The sequence below is a fragment of the Coenobita brevimanus genome, chromosome 6 (assembly GCF_032717465.1).
Source record: "Coenobita brevimanus isolate Jiangsu-jjx chromosome 6, ASM3271746v2, whole genome shotgun sequence".
In the NCBI taxonomy this organism is placed as follows: domain Eukaryota; kingdom Metazoa; phylum Arthropoda; class Malacostraca; order Decapoda; family Coenobitidae; genus Coenobita; species Coenobita brevimanus.
This window is the reverse complement of record NC_136959.1, coordinates 52748906-52766184: the sequence shown is the minus strand read 5'-3', so window position 1 is coordinate 52766184 and position 17279 is coordinate 52748906. Positions and strand designations below refer to the sequence as shown.

The 17279-nt window shown below is 44.9% G+C and overlaps 1 protein-coding gene across 1 annotated transcript in view; it reads left to right on the top strand.

The window, feature by feature from the left end:
- Window positions 1–17279, top strand: part of LOC145401224 (uncharacterized) — a 107787-nt gene that overhangs the window by 77623 nt on the left and 12885 nt on the right. The gene's annotated exons all lie outside the window — the stretch shown is intronic.

The window sequence follows — 17279 nt, the reverse complement described above, 5'->3', positions numbered from 1 at the left end:
TTTATCTTTCACTCTCTGACTTACGTCTGTATCACCTGTCTACCTCTCTTTACCTCTTTCCAGAACATTTTCCTACATTCCCTCCACTTTGCACTCAAATTCCTTCCAAAATCCCTCATCCACTCTTATCTTACTCTCCCTTACTAATCTTTTCACCTCTCTCTTCCTCTCTACATATAAACTCTCTCTTCCATCCCTCAACTTCCTCCACTCCCCTGTTTCTTATCCAATTACTATATGCTTTCTTCTTTTGTGCCACAGCCTGTCTCACCTCTTCATTCCACCATGCTGTTCCTTGCATCACCTTTCGTCTATTCTTCATCCCACACACCACTTCACATGCTGCACAGATTCTTCTGTGAATATCTTGTACACACCTTCCATGACCCCCATCTGCTCCAGATCATATTTACGCAATCGCTCCTCCACTTCTGTCTTATATTCTGTCATTTTTCCTTCCTCTTGCAACCTTCCTGCCCTCATTGTATGGACTACTTCCTCCTGTCCTTTACATAAATATGGATGCAGATGGTGTGCCAGGTTGTCTCTTTTGTGTCATGTAACTTAAACAGCTTGTCACCTGTTTTTGGTTCTACTCATGTCCATCGGCATATCTCAATTTCACTTTTAATAAGTACCAAATTATTCTTAGTGCTTATTGCTCCTTCTGTGAAAAATAATTAAATGGTTTTGTAAGTAAACTTGCATACATAGCTAGTCACCTGCTTATGGCTCTGCTTATTTCCATCTATGCATTTCACCCTCACTCTTAATAAAAAACAATATTCTTGGTGCCTGTAACTGAACAAGCATTCATTGCAGATAAGAGGTTTCAACAACAACAATACACATAGTAGCCCTCCTAATTTTGGCAGCATTGTGTGGTTGTTTGGCTATTTTTAGACATCAAAACACACATTGGAGTAAGCAATGGAATCCTAAACACTAAGAAATCAATGCTTAAACAATAAGTTATAAAAACACACACACACACACACACACACACACACACACACAGAACACATACTGCCCAGTGAACGGCAGACAGGCATCATAATCCGCCAGGTTGCAGCAGCAGGTATACAGGTATCCTGTGTGGTCTAGTGGTTAACACAGCCACCTAGCAAAGGTCAAAGAACTCCACCTTCTCCTCCACCTGTTGGAGCTGGCCAATGAGCAGGGATGTGTGGCGAGGCTATGGAGCCCTACCCATGTCAGGACTCTCTGAAGACAGCTGCAAACTCACGCCTAATGGTGACTCAACAGCTGTTGATGTGCTCGATTGTGTGTCCAAGAGTGAAGACTGGGGTCGAACGGGTGGTGGTGGTTGTGGCGGGGAGAAGGGGCTGGCATTTGTGGGAGTGGCAGGCATGAAGGAGTTGATCTTCATCTGACAGTAGGTTTGGCGATTTTGTCAGAGGATGACAGCGTCCCCGATTGCCTGCAGATCCATTGCCAGATTGAGTGGCACCAACTCCCCGTCTCAATGAGGATGCTCATCATACTCAAGCACCTGTTCAATGCCAGTCTGCAGCGCACCAAGAGACAGGAGTGATGGAGTGACGGAATGGCCAGAGTCAGGGTCCTCGTCCTCATCCTCGTCACTTTCCTCTGTCGGCCCCGCAGAGACAGCAGCGGCAATCTCCCCATCAGACTATGTGTGACAACCTGGATCGCCACTGTTGTTGTCAAGTCAATCCCCCACATCGTCGACGTCCACATCCTCGCCTGCATTTCATAGCTGAAGGTGGAAATCATCCACATCAAATTCTCCAAAGTTGTGCAGTGGCAATCTCCCCATCAGACTATGTGTGACAACCTGGATCGCCACTGTTGTTGTCAAGTCAATCCCCCACATCGTCAACGTCCACATCCTCGCCTGCATTTCATAGCTGAAGGTGGAAATCATCCACATCAAATTCTCCAAAGTTGTGCATGGGCTCGCATCCCTGAAGGAGATGAGACCAACTACTTTCCAAGGTTTTCATGAAGACTCCCTTCCGAGCATTGACCCAGTTGAAAATCGCAGACTTGATGTTGTAACGCCGCAGATTCTCCAGGGTCTGCTTCCCATGAGTGTCGACCCCTTTCTCATTCTCAAGCACCACCATCACCTCATCGAGGAACCTCCGACAGAACAGTCTCTTGGCTGCCATGATAACGCCCTGGTCCATTGGTTGAATGAGAGCAGTCATATTAGGTGGCAGAAACATGCACTTAATCTGGCCGTCATCAGCAACCAAATCCTTCTCTGCTGGATGTGCGAGGGCATTGTTGAGAATCTGGAGAGCCTTCACCTGGCCGCGAGAGATTCAAAGTTCCTCCATCTGATAATGGATAACCTCCCTGACAAAGTGTCTGTGGAACCGATCTCTGAAGATCTCTGTGGTAAACCATGCCTTCATAGAATGGTATCACACAACACACAGGCTATCCATCAACCCACAGAAACAGTGTGGCTGTTTTGCATGTCCAAAAATAACGGGTTTGCACTGGCACAGAACAGCACCGAGACACGTTGTTTGGACAACTTCCAACCAGGCACAGTCTTCTCTGTCTCTTCTGCCAGGGTATTGGTGGGCACAGAGCGGAAGAACAGGCCAGTTTCATCAGCATTGTATGCCAGACCCAAGAGCAACACCCTCCATGATCAGGCACTGCACTTTCAGGTGGAATGGCTCAACATCCTCCACTGCCACATCCAAGCTTCACCATGTGCCTTACGGCCAGTAAGTCTATGTCGAAGTTTGACCTGGGAGAGCCAACCTTCAGATACCTTGAAATTGTGCACGTTGTGCAGGTGTGCAAACTTCTTGGCTGCAGCCTTAATTCGGTCCCATGTACAAGCACACCGTCACCTCGTTTCGGGTGGAACCAAACAAAAGTCAGCTGGTTGATGCTGGCGTAGTGGGGCTGGGACATCGCCTTCCAGCCACCTTGCCTGGTTGTATCTCCGTAGTCCTGGCCGTACTGAGTAAGCTTGTCCCATGATTTCTTGATATCAGACAAAGTTGAGTTGGGCAAATCAAATTCACACAGAATGCGTGAAGTTGGCCAGCCCACGTCAACCTTGCCCAGTATCTTACGCTTCTTCTCCGGAGTCAACTCTCTCCTCTTGCGTTTCTCTGGTGGTGGTGGGACCATCATCACACATACAAGAACACCACAGAGGAGAGTTAAGGCCAGCAGAAGGTAAGGCACCACCGCAGACGCAACAATGGAAGCTGCCATTGTTAAACCTCAGCCAAGCACGTCCACACACAGAGAGGCAAAGGTGGGAACTGAGGTGCAGTAGCACTTGGGAGTGTATGTCGTTGCCATGTCTCTACCCATGCTTGGGTATGAGCACAAAAGCAAAATGTGGCACACTGACCTACAAGCACAAAGGTCCTTTTTGCTCACCCAGGCAAATGTCGCAACATAGCAGAAACACTCAGCCCCTGTACATCATAGTCCTAAGGAGTGGCCAAGTAATCCAGAGGGTGATGCGACTTTGACCATTCGGTAAGGGGGCGGATAACCTTGCGTGGCCGGGAGTTTCCAATTTATCCAGGCAGCTGGGGGGATTTCGACCAAACGGTAGGGATCCATACAGCCACTCTCGCTCACCTTGTTTGTTACACTCTGTCTTCCTTATGCTCTTCCAGAATGTTACCGGTGATCGGGGTGGTAGGGAGATTTGCACTTTTCAGCAGGGACCTGTACAACCATTCTTGCTCAGTTTGTGGTTTATGTTTGTTTTCCTTTTGTGCCATCGGTATGTTTACATTGATCGGAGTGGCGAGGTGATTTCGACCATACATTAGGGATCTGTACAGCCATTCTTGCTTAGCTTGTGGGTTACTGTCTATTACCAGCACGTGGACAGAGAGGCTGGTGAGCTAGCCAATGCACTTTGTTTTAATTTGTAGGCCAGCCTTGGTGGCAGAGTGATTTCATCATACAGTAGGGATCCGTGCAGCCATTCTCGCTCTCCTTGTAGGTTATGCCCAGTCGTCCTCTTGTGCTCCCAGTATGTTTCTGGTGATTAGGGTGGCCTAGTGATTTCGACCATATGTTAGGGATCCGTACAGCCATTCTTGCTCAGCTTATGGGATAGGGTCTATTACCCGCACATGGACAGAGAGGCTGGTGACCCACGGAACGAATTTTGTTTGCTTTGTCAGCCAGCTGCCCACTGAAGCCAGAACTTTTATGTCTAGTTATGGACAAATAAATCCGGATGCAGTTATAATATAGCCAAGGCCCAGTGAACGGATACAGAGCATGACTGGATACAGACCGTCTGGATAATCGAGGGATTGCTGTATTTTCTCTAACTAATTGTGTTAACATATTTTCCTTTATCAGCTCCGTCAGTCTATACCCCCAGGTTTCCTCATTATTCCTTGCATCAATTCCTTTCCAATACAATTAAAATCACCCTCTAGCAGCAATCTGTTTCTCCACTCAGTTATCTTCCTTAGCATATCTAGAGACTCACTCATTAACCCTTCATACTTATCCCTATTCCATGCTCTGGTCTGTGGTGGCAGGTACATCACTACTATATGTAGCTTTTCTCAATGGTCTTCGACTATTTTCACTCCCAGTATTTCCCCTTTCGTATTTTCTAAATCTACCCTTTTTGCATTTACGTTTTTATCATTCATAATCATCACTCCTCCTCCAAACTTTCCTTCCCTGTCTTTCCTTCATACATTATAATCTCTCCAACCAAGCACCTTTGCGTCGAATTTACTCTCTAATTTAGTTTCAGCTAGACATACCACTTCTGGCTCCCCTTCCCCAGCACAGTCACCAAGTTCTAGTTTCTTCATTATCAGTCCATCAGCATTTGTATACATTACCTTTATCATATGAGCCTGAGTCTTCTTAATCACTTCCTTATTTGCTCTAACTTTACTTAGGCCTACCAAATCATTTTATACTTTACTCTTTGGTCCTTCTTTATATATCACTTTTTGAGTTTCATGTCCTTCACTCCACCCAAAAAACACTTCTCATTGTCCTTCTAATCTTTCCTCATTTTTGTTTTTAGCCTCTTCCAGCAGTGTTTTCAATTTAGTTCTCTTATTGGTGTTTAGATCTTTTCTTATCATTACTTTTTTCAGATTTTCCTCATCACTAAGCCTTTGTGCTGCTCCCAACACTTCTATTGCCACATTTTTATTCTTTAATTTAACCCAGATGGACCTAATGTTAAGTCCTTCTGTTTTATCCTGGCCTACTCTTCTTACATCCTCTATATCTCATTCCCAATTTCTTCCGTCTTCATTTATCATTGTAAGTAATTCATTTATCTTGGTCATCTCTTTGTTCTTCCTAGCCTGCTTTGATTTCTCTTCTTTCTTCTCAACTTCGAGGATGATCACACATCTATTCCTTTCATCAGTGTTCCTCACAATTGCCCCCCCCCCCCCCCTTTTTTTTTTTTTTTTTTTTTTTTTTTTGAAGATGCCTCTTTGTATATCTGCCAATTTTTTATTTCCTTCATATTGTTATTTTATTATTTCTCTCAGTTCTGACACATCTTCACACCCTTGAACCAGCCATCCTGTTTGTTCTTGCACTTGCTCCAGATCTGTACATATCTTCTCGGTCTTACAATCATTTTCACTCAATTTCTTTTCCAGTTCTCTCCTTGGCAGTACTCAGCTCCTGGTCATCTTTTGTTTCACCTTTCTTTGTCTTTAAACTATCACTTGTCATGTTCTCGAATACAGTATTGCTTCCATCTTAGAAATTCTAATCAGTAATGCTTTTATTAACATGCATGTCAGTTTGATGGTCAGATCTCTCGAAATCACCACATCCGTCAACCATGTGCAGCTCCACTCCGTTTTCACTGCAACTCCCAAAGAGCATCCAAATGTTTCAATTATACCAGTGAATCTCTCCACCTTTAACTTCGGTCACAGACAGTTTAGAGACGGGATTTCATCCCATGTGTGTGTATTTACCTAGTTGTGATATACAGGAAATGAGCTATGCTCGTAGGGTCCCGTCTCTTTTTCTCGTTGTCAAATTTTGCTTTGAACTCAAAGTTTTTAGACTGGACGATCTCTTTGTCCAGGCAGTTCCACAGGTCTGTGCATCTTTATGGAAAGCTATATTTCTTGATATCCTTCAAACAACTTAGCTTTTCCAGTTTCATTCCATGTCCTCTTGTTACCCTCCCATCCCATACAAACAGATCATTTTTATCAATTCTATCTATTCCCATCATGGCCCTGAACACTGCAATCATGTTGTCCCTTTCTCTCCTTTCATTTAGTGTAGGCAGGTCCAGTTTTTCCAGCCTCTCTCCGTAAGACAGATCTGCCAGGCTGGGGACCATCTTGGTTGCTGTTCTTTGTATTCTCTCAATCTTATTTATGTCTTTCTTCTTGATTGGGGACCACACTACTGCCACATATTCTGACCTGGGATGGATCATGGCCACTATCAATTTTTTCATCATTTCCTCATCCTTGTAATGGAATGCCACTCGTATGTTAGTCAAGAGATTATACGTCTCTCTAACTATCTTGTTAATATGTTTTTCCGGTGACAAACTATCCTGAACCAACACTCCCAAATCTTTCTCTTCTCTCACTTTTTTGATTGGTTCATTACCTATCATATAATTCGGTGATGGCCTTTTGATAGTCTTAACCATTTCCAATATCTTACATTTTTTTGCATTAAATTTCATTTCCCACATCTGGCTCCAATCTTGGATCCTATTGAGGTCTTCCTGCAACATTTTACAGTCTTCCTCGACTTCTACTCTCCTCAAGATCTTTGCATCATCAGCAAACAGACTTAGGTAACTGTTCACTCCTTCTACCATATCATTTACATAAATCAGGAACATTACTGGCACTAATACCGAGCCCTGTGGGACTCCACTTGTTACATCCCTCCATCTGGACATCTTGTCCTTTATTACTGTCCTCATTTGTCTGTCTCTCAAGAAGTAACACATCCACTCCGGGACGTTTCCTTTCAGTCCTCCTATGTGTTCCAATTTCCACATTAGTCGCATGTGGGGTACCTTGTCAAAGGCTTTCTCCAGATCTAGATACACACAATCCACCCAGCTGTCCCTCTTCTGTAGCACGTTAATCACTCTTGAGTAAAAGCTCAACAAGTTGGAAACACATGACCTTCCACTTCTGAATCCAAACTGGCTTTCAGCCAATATGGCCGTCTCTTCCAGAAATTTTATCCATCTGTCTTTCAGGATTCTCTCACACAATTTTGCAGCTATGCTGGTCAGGAACACTGGTCTGTAATTCAGGGGTTCTTCCTTGTTTCCTCCCTTATAAATTGATACCACATTGGCCCTCTTCCATTCCCAAGGCACTTTTCCGTCTTGCAGAGAAAACACAATTAAATCGTGAATCTTATCAGCCAGTTGTTCTCTGCATTCTTTCAGTACCCAGGTAGAGATTCCATCTGGTCGTGGGGCTTTCCTTACATCTTGAGTTTCCAGTAATTTATACACTTCCTGCACTTCCACTTTTATGTCTTTTATCACTACATTTCTAGTCACACCCTCCCCCTCCACAAAGTCTCTTTCTTTAGTGAAAACCGACTGGAAACATTTGTTCATTTTTTCAGCTTGCATTACCGCGTCTTTATAGACCTCTCCTTCTACTTTCAGTCGGGTGATTCCTTCATTTTGTTTCAATTTGCCATTAACAAATCTATAAAACAGTTTGGGTTCTTCCTTACATTTGTCAATTATACCTTTTTCAAAGTTTCTCTCTTCCTCTCTGCGTATTCTTGTATATTCATTTCTAGTTCTTTTATATTCTTCCTTTGATTTATTATTACCTCTCTTTCTCCATTTGTTCCATGCCATGTCCCTTTGTTTTTTGCTATCATGCACCTTCTGTTAAACCAATCCTTTTTCCTGTTGTTTCTCCGACTTACTCTTGGAACTTGTTTCTCCACTCCCAAATTATAGAGATCTAGAAAGATATCCCACTTTCTCTGCGTCTCTTGTTTCTCCGAATTTTCTTCATCCACATTTTCAAAAAGTTTCCTCAATCCTGTAAAGTTTGCTTTCCCATAGTTGTATCTTCCCTGTCTATAAAACTCATCTCTTGTCACCACATTCCCTTTTATCATCTGGAACTCAATGACCACGTGATCACTTTTTCGTATAGGACACGGATATTTTAAATTTTCAACTTCATCAGGTTCTTTAGTTAGTAGTAAATCTTATCTTGCTGGCGTGTCGTCTCCTCTGAATTTAGTCTCCTCTTTGACCCATTGGGACATTACATTACTCATTTCAATATTTAATAGTATAGCGCCCCATGAATCTTCATTGCTTCCTGACTCCCATTCCTCCCAGTTCACCCCTTTACAGTTGAAATCTCCCCATCATAATTATGTTATTGCTTTTCTCAGTCACTTTCTTGAGATAGATAACCATATCTGACAACATCTCCTGATGTTCATCGTCCTTCCATGCCTTAGTCTTAAGGGGAATGTATACCACTGCGATGTCTCTCTTGCCATTCTCTCCAGTTTCTAGTTTCATATTTATCGCTTCAGCCTTACCCTTTCCCAGTTCCACATTTTCCACACTGATGTTCTTCACTGCTATCATCACTCCTCCTCCCATTTTTTTCTTTTCTATCTCTTCTCCAGAGTTTGTATTTGCCATCTCCCATATGGATGTCAGTATCCTCTCTGAACTTGGTCTCTATAAAGCACATAATATCAGGTTCATGCGCCCTCAATTAATCATTGATTTCTAGCCTTGCCGATATTAAACCATCAACATTAGTATATGCCATTTTCCAGCTTTTTTCGCTGATCTTTGTTCCCTCTTCTCTCCCTCTCGCCGTCTGTACCACTTCCTCAGTTTCTGATCCATAACTCTCCAATAGAACATTGTCTTCTCTTCCTCCATTCTCTGTTCATTTTTTTATTTTGCTTCCTGTAATAGCTCCTTCATCTTGGCTCTTTCTTCCTCATTTGCATCTCTTCTTATCCACATATTCTTGAGCTCTTCCTTTTCTGATAATTTCCATGTTCTGTTGATGATTTAATTTACCATTGCCTGATACTTAAACTTTACTTTAAGTGGCCTCGCCCCTCCCTCCTCGTACTTTCCTTGCCTAAACACTCTTCAATCTCTTCTTGAGCATCATTTAGTGTGTGCGTATGCATGTGAGAGAGAGAGAGAGAGAGAGATACCTTATAATAAGTGACCAGCCAAATGGTTTCCTATAACCCAGGAAGCCATTTACTATGCTGGATGTTAAGCATATAACCAAATTCCCTTACTGACCACCATACTGTCAACAGTGCCCTAGTGCATAGGGTGTTAATGGTAACTAGTGAGTGCTGAGAGGCTTGTCCTATGTAGCTAGCACCTTGCTGGTAGCAATGAGGGCTGTGATAGCTCTTGAGGAAGACGTTGGAAGTGGTGGTGAAGTGGAGGACTTCACCCTGGCAGGTGACATGGACGCTGACCAGCTGGTTGGAAAACAATCCTTGTCAGACTTCGTTGATGAGAAGTACGAGGTGGAAGTGACATGCTTGGGGGAGCTTCTGAGGGCATTGACACTGGTGGCATCTGCAGGTGAAGGATCCTACCCAGATGCAACCAGGACTGATGTTTACATCATACAATCCACAGGCAGCACCTTCATTTTAATAACTTTCAGTGCCTCATGGATGCCATCAGTGCCTCGCCTTTTGAAAAATATTGTATTAAGGAAGAAACTTGGCCCTTGGGTGACTGTTCCTCAGTTTGCATGAAGATCTCAGTCAAGTACCTCCTCAACTTATCAAACCAGATGGAGACCATGATACTTTTTAGCAAATGGAAAGTGATTAGCTGCCTTTCCCACTCCAGGAACGACCCATCCATCAGGTTTGGGAAAATTGGGCCTGTGTTGCGAGACCAGAATGTCGCAGCTTTGGTGTCCAAGCTTCAGTCCATAGACCACAGTTCCTTGGTACTGCTACTGCTAGAAGTGTCCCAGGTCCTGGTGTGATTCCCAGTCCCAGAGGCACAGCATTTTCATTTTGGGTGTGGCTGATATTTGGAGGACCTCTACCATTCTGAGTAGTGTGTCATTTCCGGTAAGCGAATATGTGCCTTCAGCTCTCCATTGTTACAACTGTCACCAGTTTGGTTACACTAGGTTTTCATGGAGCAATATAACCAGGTGTTTTGTGTGCAGCTGCTACCATCCTTTTAGATCAGGTAAGGCAGAGGGGCAGACATATTCAGGGAGCCCCAGGTGTTGCATTTGAGATGGGGACCTCAGTGTGGTATCTCGGCAATGTTCGGTACATTTAATTGTATGTGGTGGCTCATCATACGTATGACACCCTAAATGGAGATGGTGTGTCCTTGACAGACATCAACAAGAGACTGTGCACTGCACTCAATGCCTTGGCACTCTACAGTGTCCAACACATAAGTGCCTTTCATCCTTCCCCAGGATGCCTGTGTAAGGGATGGGACGAGCTACGGTTGTGCCACCAAGAACAGAATGATATACTGGCTGATCAGGATCAGGACAGCCCTGGGCTGGTTGAAGATGGATCAGGACAGCCCCATGCAGGTTGAATTCATGATGAGGGTCGCCACTAATCCAGCTTCTCAGGCTGAGGTTCAGATTCACACCAGTGATCCTGTTAGAAGGTCACCTCTCCCCAAGTGTCCATCTCACCAACAATGTCACACCTGTTTATCAGTCTTTGAAGAGCCACAGGGGGATCCAGATCTGCATGTCCCATCCACAGCCAGTGATGTCAAGCCTCCAACCCTTTCTGCCAGACCTCCTCAGACCTCTTCCAACCAGATCAATGGTTCTCACCCTGCACCACTACCAAGATGCTGCCCAACCAAGTGTTAGTGAGAGCAGGTACTGGTGGCATCTTCACTGCCTTGCTAACTAAAACCCTGGATTTGTATCAGAAAGGTTGGTCCAACATGGATATATGTACACACCTTTAGTCCAAGCTACTCACTCTTCTTCTGCCATCATGTCAGGCATAACAGGCTTGACTTTCATGCTGTGGAATGTGGGGTCATTGGTGCCTAAGATCCAGGATTTTAAAATATTGATGGCTGATAGGGACCCCAGTGTGGTGGAGTCTGTGAGACATGGATGCAGCCCCACCCACAATTCCACATGGGAGGCTATTTGGTCTTGCAGTCTGACTGCCCTCAGGAGAGTGATGAAAGCCTGTTCATAACTGTGCAGAAGGAGTCTCAAAGTATGCAGTTGCGATTCACCCCTTTTCCTGGTAGTCTGTTGGAGGTGTTAGCCATCAGGGTGGCCCTGCACTTTGTTTGGGCATTGGTTATCCTTTGCTATAACCCATGCAGGAACATCACTTAGGAGGAGTTTCAACATTACTTCCATCAGCTGCCTGTTCCATCGTTTATCATGGGTGGCTTCACTACTTCTCACAGCTGCTGGGACCCCATTCAGGACACCGCCAATGCGGCTCTTTTGGAATCCCCACACATTAGACTTCCCTCTCCCCTCCAAGTCTCAGCGTACGTTTTGACCCCCGTACTGGGAGGGCTTCTCTTTTGGATTTCTGCCTTGTGGATGCCACCTTTCAGCGTCCAAAGGTGGGTGGGCCCAAAATGATCAATGATCATCTGCCACTGATCTGCAACTTTCCTAGGTTGTCACCAAATCTGTCCAGTGTAAGTTGGCCCTGCTGGAGGTTGCATGGTGACAATGGTTGCTTATATGACTGAGCTGTTTGGATTCTTCCCAGATAACTGGGTCTCTCCATGGTTAACCACCCAGGGACTTTCTTGCCTGTTAGTGGAGGCAGGGTATCAGGCCTGGGGGAACGGTGTCACTGCATGGATGCTGAATTCACCTGGACCATCTTGTCGGAAAAAAGGAAGGCCTGGAACTCCTGGCAAGCCTCTATTTCTTCAGTTCCTTCACCCAGATTTGGCGGTTCCTGAAGGTGATGGCTGGTCACACAACTGCATACTCCTTCCACCTCTGTCATGATAGTATGAACTTACTGAATGACTTGTCCAAGACAGAATTCTTAACATCATTTTTTCTGACTCATTTTAGCCTCCCACCTGCCTTACAATTGTCCTCCACATATGAGGAGATACAGCCGATTGTCTCAATACCACTTGCCTCTGACCTGGATTGTCCACTCTATGCCTTTGAGCTGACCAGGTTGCTGGCCACCCTGCTATGGGTCAGGCTGTGGGCCCTAACATGATACCAATGAAATCCTGTTACACCTTCCTTCTCAGTTGCAAGACAGTCTTCTGAAAATCTTCAACCACACTTGTCAGGGAGTGTTCTCAAGTGGCCGGGAAGAATCCATGCTGTTGCCATTCCCCAAACCAAGATGAGACCCTACTACCCCATCATCCCACAGACCCATAGTTCTGCAGTCATGTGTGGGGAAGCTGCTAGAGAAGATGGTGGTGTGTCATCTCCTGTGGTGGCTGGAATCTCAGTAGCTGCTGCTGGAGGAACAATGTGGATTTCACGCTCCCTGGGGCACCATGGATATCCTATGCCAAGTGGAGCACCTAATGCATGATACATATAGCTTAGGGTTGTTAATGCTGATCATCTTCTTAGACCTGAAGAGGGCATTTGACTCGGCCCCTCATCTGGATATACGTCTCAAACTCTCCCATCTTAGGGTCGCTGGCTCCCCTCTAGCTTGGTTCCATGACTTCCTGTCAAACCTCAGCTTCAGGATGTCAGTTGGTGGACCCCATCTAGTCCTTGTCTGTTTGGTCAAGGGGCACCTCAAGGATCACCACTCAGCCCCCTCCTCTGCAGTGTCATAATGCCTGATCTGCCTTGCTTTTCTGATTGCACTTACCTGGTTTATGCTATTGACATCACCTTTGTCAGCCAGGTAGCCACCCTTTTTGAGGTCCAGACACATTTTCAGTTAGCAGAAGCAGCTGCATACATGTGGTCGTTGGGTCTGCTTGACCACGCATAATGGAGTTGAACATTAACAACAACAACAATGACAACAACTCACTTTCTCATCTCATCTTCTGTGCCCTGAATATCTCATCTCTCCACCCTATCACCCCCTTTCACACACATATCCCAACCATCCCCTTTCTTAAGTTCACAAACAGATGCTATGAAACTTGTTCTTTCTTTGTAGTCATAGTTTGGTATTCATACCATGGGATGAGAAAGGTTTGCAGTGCTGGGTTGTTCTCATGGAACTACAGATGTGTACCTTAAAAATCTTTAGGGAGAGCTTTAGAATCGTCATACAAGCTCAGTTGAGCTATAACTCATCTTTGCTTGACTCTTGGCTATTCTGGGGACAAATACCATACTCATTGCACTTTTATGGCAAAAAAGTGCAGGAGGTTGTACCTTCCTCTATTCAGGTGCCGAGTAACATATAAGGTGTGCAAAATTACATTTATAGTGTTTTTTTTTCATTTAATTTTTGAAGGCTCCAGCATGCTTGCATTCATTGGCCTTGGTCACCTGATGGCAGCTCTCCCTGCTGCATGATCTCGGGCAGCTTCCGTATTCAGTCCCCATATCCTTGAGGTCACACTCAATGACCTCATCCCAGGTCACTTTCAGTCTGCCTCTCGCAACCTTACCACTAACATTAACACTTCTCACTTTTTGCACTCAGTTATAATCCCCCATCCTCTCCACATGCCCAACGCACCTCAGTCTACAGTACCTCTCCTCGTCTGGGGCTGTTTGGCCAGACTGCCAAGGGAACAACTACTACCTCTCGTCATCACAACACCAATACACTCCTGTCCCATCCTACCTCTCAACTCTTCCATTGTGAACCTAGCCCCCCCCCACCTAATCATTTCCATTTCTGTATGTCTGAGCCTGTCAACATCCTCTTCCTTTTAGTGCCCAGGTCTCCCTACCATACAGCATTACACTCCTAACACATGCCACATACAAAGATCTCATACACGGAGGGGAGCCCTCTCAGTGTCAGGAGAGGCAACAGCTCCATGAACTTCTTCCAAACACTCCTCATTCTAGCCACAGAGCTAGTTCCAGCCCCACCTCCAACACATAACATGTCTCACAAATAACAAAACTCTTCTACACTCTCAGGAGAATCACCAGCAAGTTCAATCCGTTCATCCCTGGCAATCTCCTCATGCTCTCCCTGACACACCGCACACATGAAATCAGCATTATCTTGCAATCTGCCTCTAGTACCACTACATCTCTTATTCATCCACCTATCACAAACAGTACACAGTCGGAATTACTTCCCACGCTCTTGTGGCAAATCGCACGTGGCCACTCTCCTTCATCTTTGACAGTACTGCCACCAGCCCTAGACATTATCATGTTTCTTTTATCTGCATTTACTGTTAAGTCCACATGCCCCATACCGTCCCTCCACTTCCTAAATCTTTCCTCCACCTCCCTTTCATTCTCTGCAGTCAACACCAATTCATCAGCATACATCTCCCACGGGAGTCCTTCTCTGAAGTCATGTGAGAGGGCTTCAAGTACCATGATAAACAACAAGGGGCTACCAATTTGCCTTCCTCACACCATCCCATCATACTCCTCTGCACCCCCTGCAAAGTCAATGAATGACTAGTATTACAATTAGGTACACCTCACATTTCGCTAGCCCCATCACAACATTGTTTTAGGCTGCTACATTGCACAAAACACTCGTCTTACTGACCATATACAAAGAGTTTTTGATGGCATCAATTCAGCTAGACCACCACACAGAACACTCGTAGTCTCACTAGACATTAACAAAGCTTTTGGTGCCATCCCTCGCCACAACCTCACAAACAAAATATTCAACACATGCACAATAACACAAAAGATGGCAGGCAAACTACATACCAGGAAGATGTGCACATGTAACATTTGCCGGTCAGTCATCGAACATCAGAAACTTCACAAACGGCGTCCCTCAAGAATCTGTTTTGTCCCTAACACTCTGTAACCTATACATGCATGACATACCCACATGCAACACACCAGAGATACACATAGCTTCCTGTGCAGATGACATAACACTTACATGTACACACCAAAATGCAAGCACAGCCACACGCATCCTCCAACCTTAGCTCAACACAATACATGAATGGTTCACCACAAACAGACTCACAGTAGCCCCAGCCAAATCTACAGTGACCCTTCTCACAGACTGGACAGCAGAACATAGTCACACTCCACACCTCACCATAAACAACACCCCCCCTACCACTCACACACACACACTATCTATCTATCTATTGCCAGACGCCTCAATCCCGTTTGGGGTGGCCACAAACAAATCGCCTCCAAGTCGCCATGTCCCCCGCCATTTCACTGCCCTGCTCCCAACTCACACCCCCCTCTCTCATATACCTCTCCACCCCATCCCTCCATCTCATCCTCGGCCTCCCCCTCCCTCTTCCCCCCTCCACCTCACTCACATACACTCTCTTCGTCAGCCTTTCACCCTCCATCCTCTCCACATGGCCAAACCACCTCAGTGTGTTCCTCATAACGCTTCCTATCACATCCACATCCACACCACAACGCTCCTTTATATCCTCATTCGTCAGCCTGTCTCTCCATGTGACTCCACAGGCTCCTCTTAAATAACTCATTTCCACTGCTCTCACTCTTGACTTGTGTCCTTCCAACAATGTCCAAGCTTCACTTCCGTACGTTAGAGTTGGTATCACAATACTGTCATGTAGTAACTTTTTCACTTCCATGCTCACTTCCCTGTTTCTTATCACTGCTTTCAAGGAACCAGCAACCTTTCTTCCCTGCTGTACCCTTTCAAGCACTTCACCCTCCAAACCTCCATCCTTACTCATCACACTACCCAAATACTTAAACGTACTCACATTTTCCAATTCCTCACCATCCAACCTCACTGTACATTCACTAACTTCACCTCTCTCAAAGACCATTACTTTACTCTTCCCTACATTCACCTTTAGGTTCCGTTTCTTACACACTCTCTCAAACTCATCCACCAAACCTTGCAGCTCCCCTTCGTCTTCACTCAACAACGCAGTATCATCTGCAAACAACAGTACAGGGAGTTTCCAAACACTATCCTCTCTCACCAGGGCCACTCCAACATCCACTACCCTACCTTGTACCTCTTTTATTACCCCATCCATGTACAGAATGAACAACCATGGAGACATGACACATCCCTGTTTCAAACCAACTCTCAAAGAGAAAAATTCACTTAGTTCACCATCCACACGCACTGCAGCCTTCGCACCATCGTACATACTCTTCACAGCATTCAACAACTTCCCATCTACTCCATATATTCTTAACACTTTCCACAATCCTTGTCTATCCACCCTGTCATATGCTTTCTCCAAATCCATGAAAGCCGCATACAACTTCTTTCCCTTCTCTAGAAACTTTTCCACTAAAGATCTAAGTATGAATATCTGGTCTACACAACCTCTTCCCTTCCTAAAGCCTCCCTGTTCTTCTCCAACTAATTTCTCTGTTCTTTCTCTAACTCTGTCTATAAGTATCCTACCATACACTTTTCCTATTATACTAAGAAGACAAATGCCCCTATGATTACCACACACTTCTTTTTCCCCCTTTCCTTTGTACAAGGGAATAATTATACCTGACACACACACAATTAGGTAAATACAATTAGGTAAATACACACACAAAATCCTTGGTGTAACATCAGTGTCATTTAAACAACGCATCACAAACATTAAAAATAAATTAACACCAAGACTCAGTGCCCTAAGTTCACTTGCCCTTACAACATTCACAAACAACAAAGAAACCATTGCCACAGTATACGAACAGTATATACGTTCAGTGATGAATTATGCAAGCCCTGCTTGGGCTTCTAACCTCACTAAAACACACTACAACACCCTTCAGATCATACAGAACAAGGCCCTAAAATAATCACAGGCTGCTTAGCTACTACACCTGCAGACCACCTACACCAAGAAACCAAAGTCCTCAAATTCAAGGATCATCTAGACATGAGAGTCACACAGATTCTTGCTGCAGCCTCCACAAACCCACACCATCCACTACACTAAATGGCAGCACATCCACACATGCCAAGGAACATCAAAACAACACCCAGCACATGATATCATACATAAATACTGTCATCTGTCTCCCCTCGCCCACCTCAAACCAGATTCCAGAAGCATATCCACGCTCAAATCACTCGTTGTTCCATTCAGTCAGTCAAAGACAGCACACAGCTGCATGCACGGCCTTCTGATATCAACCCTTCTGAATCCTACCTCCCTC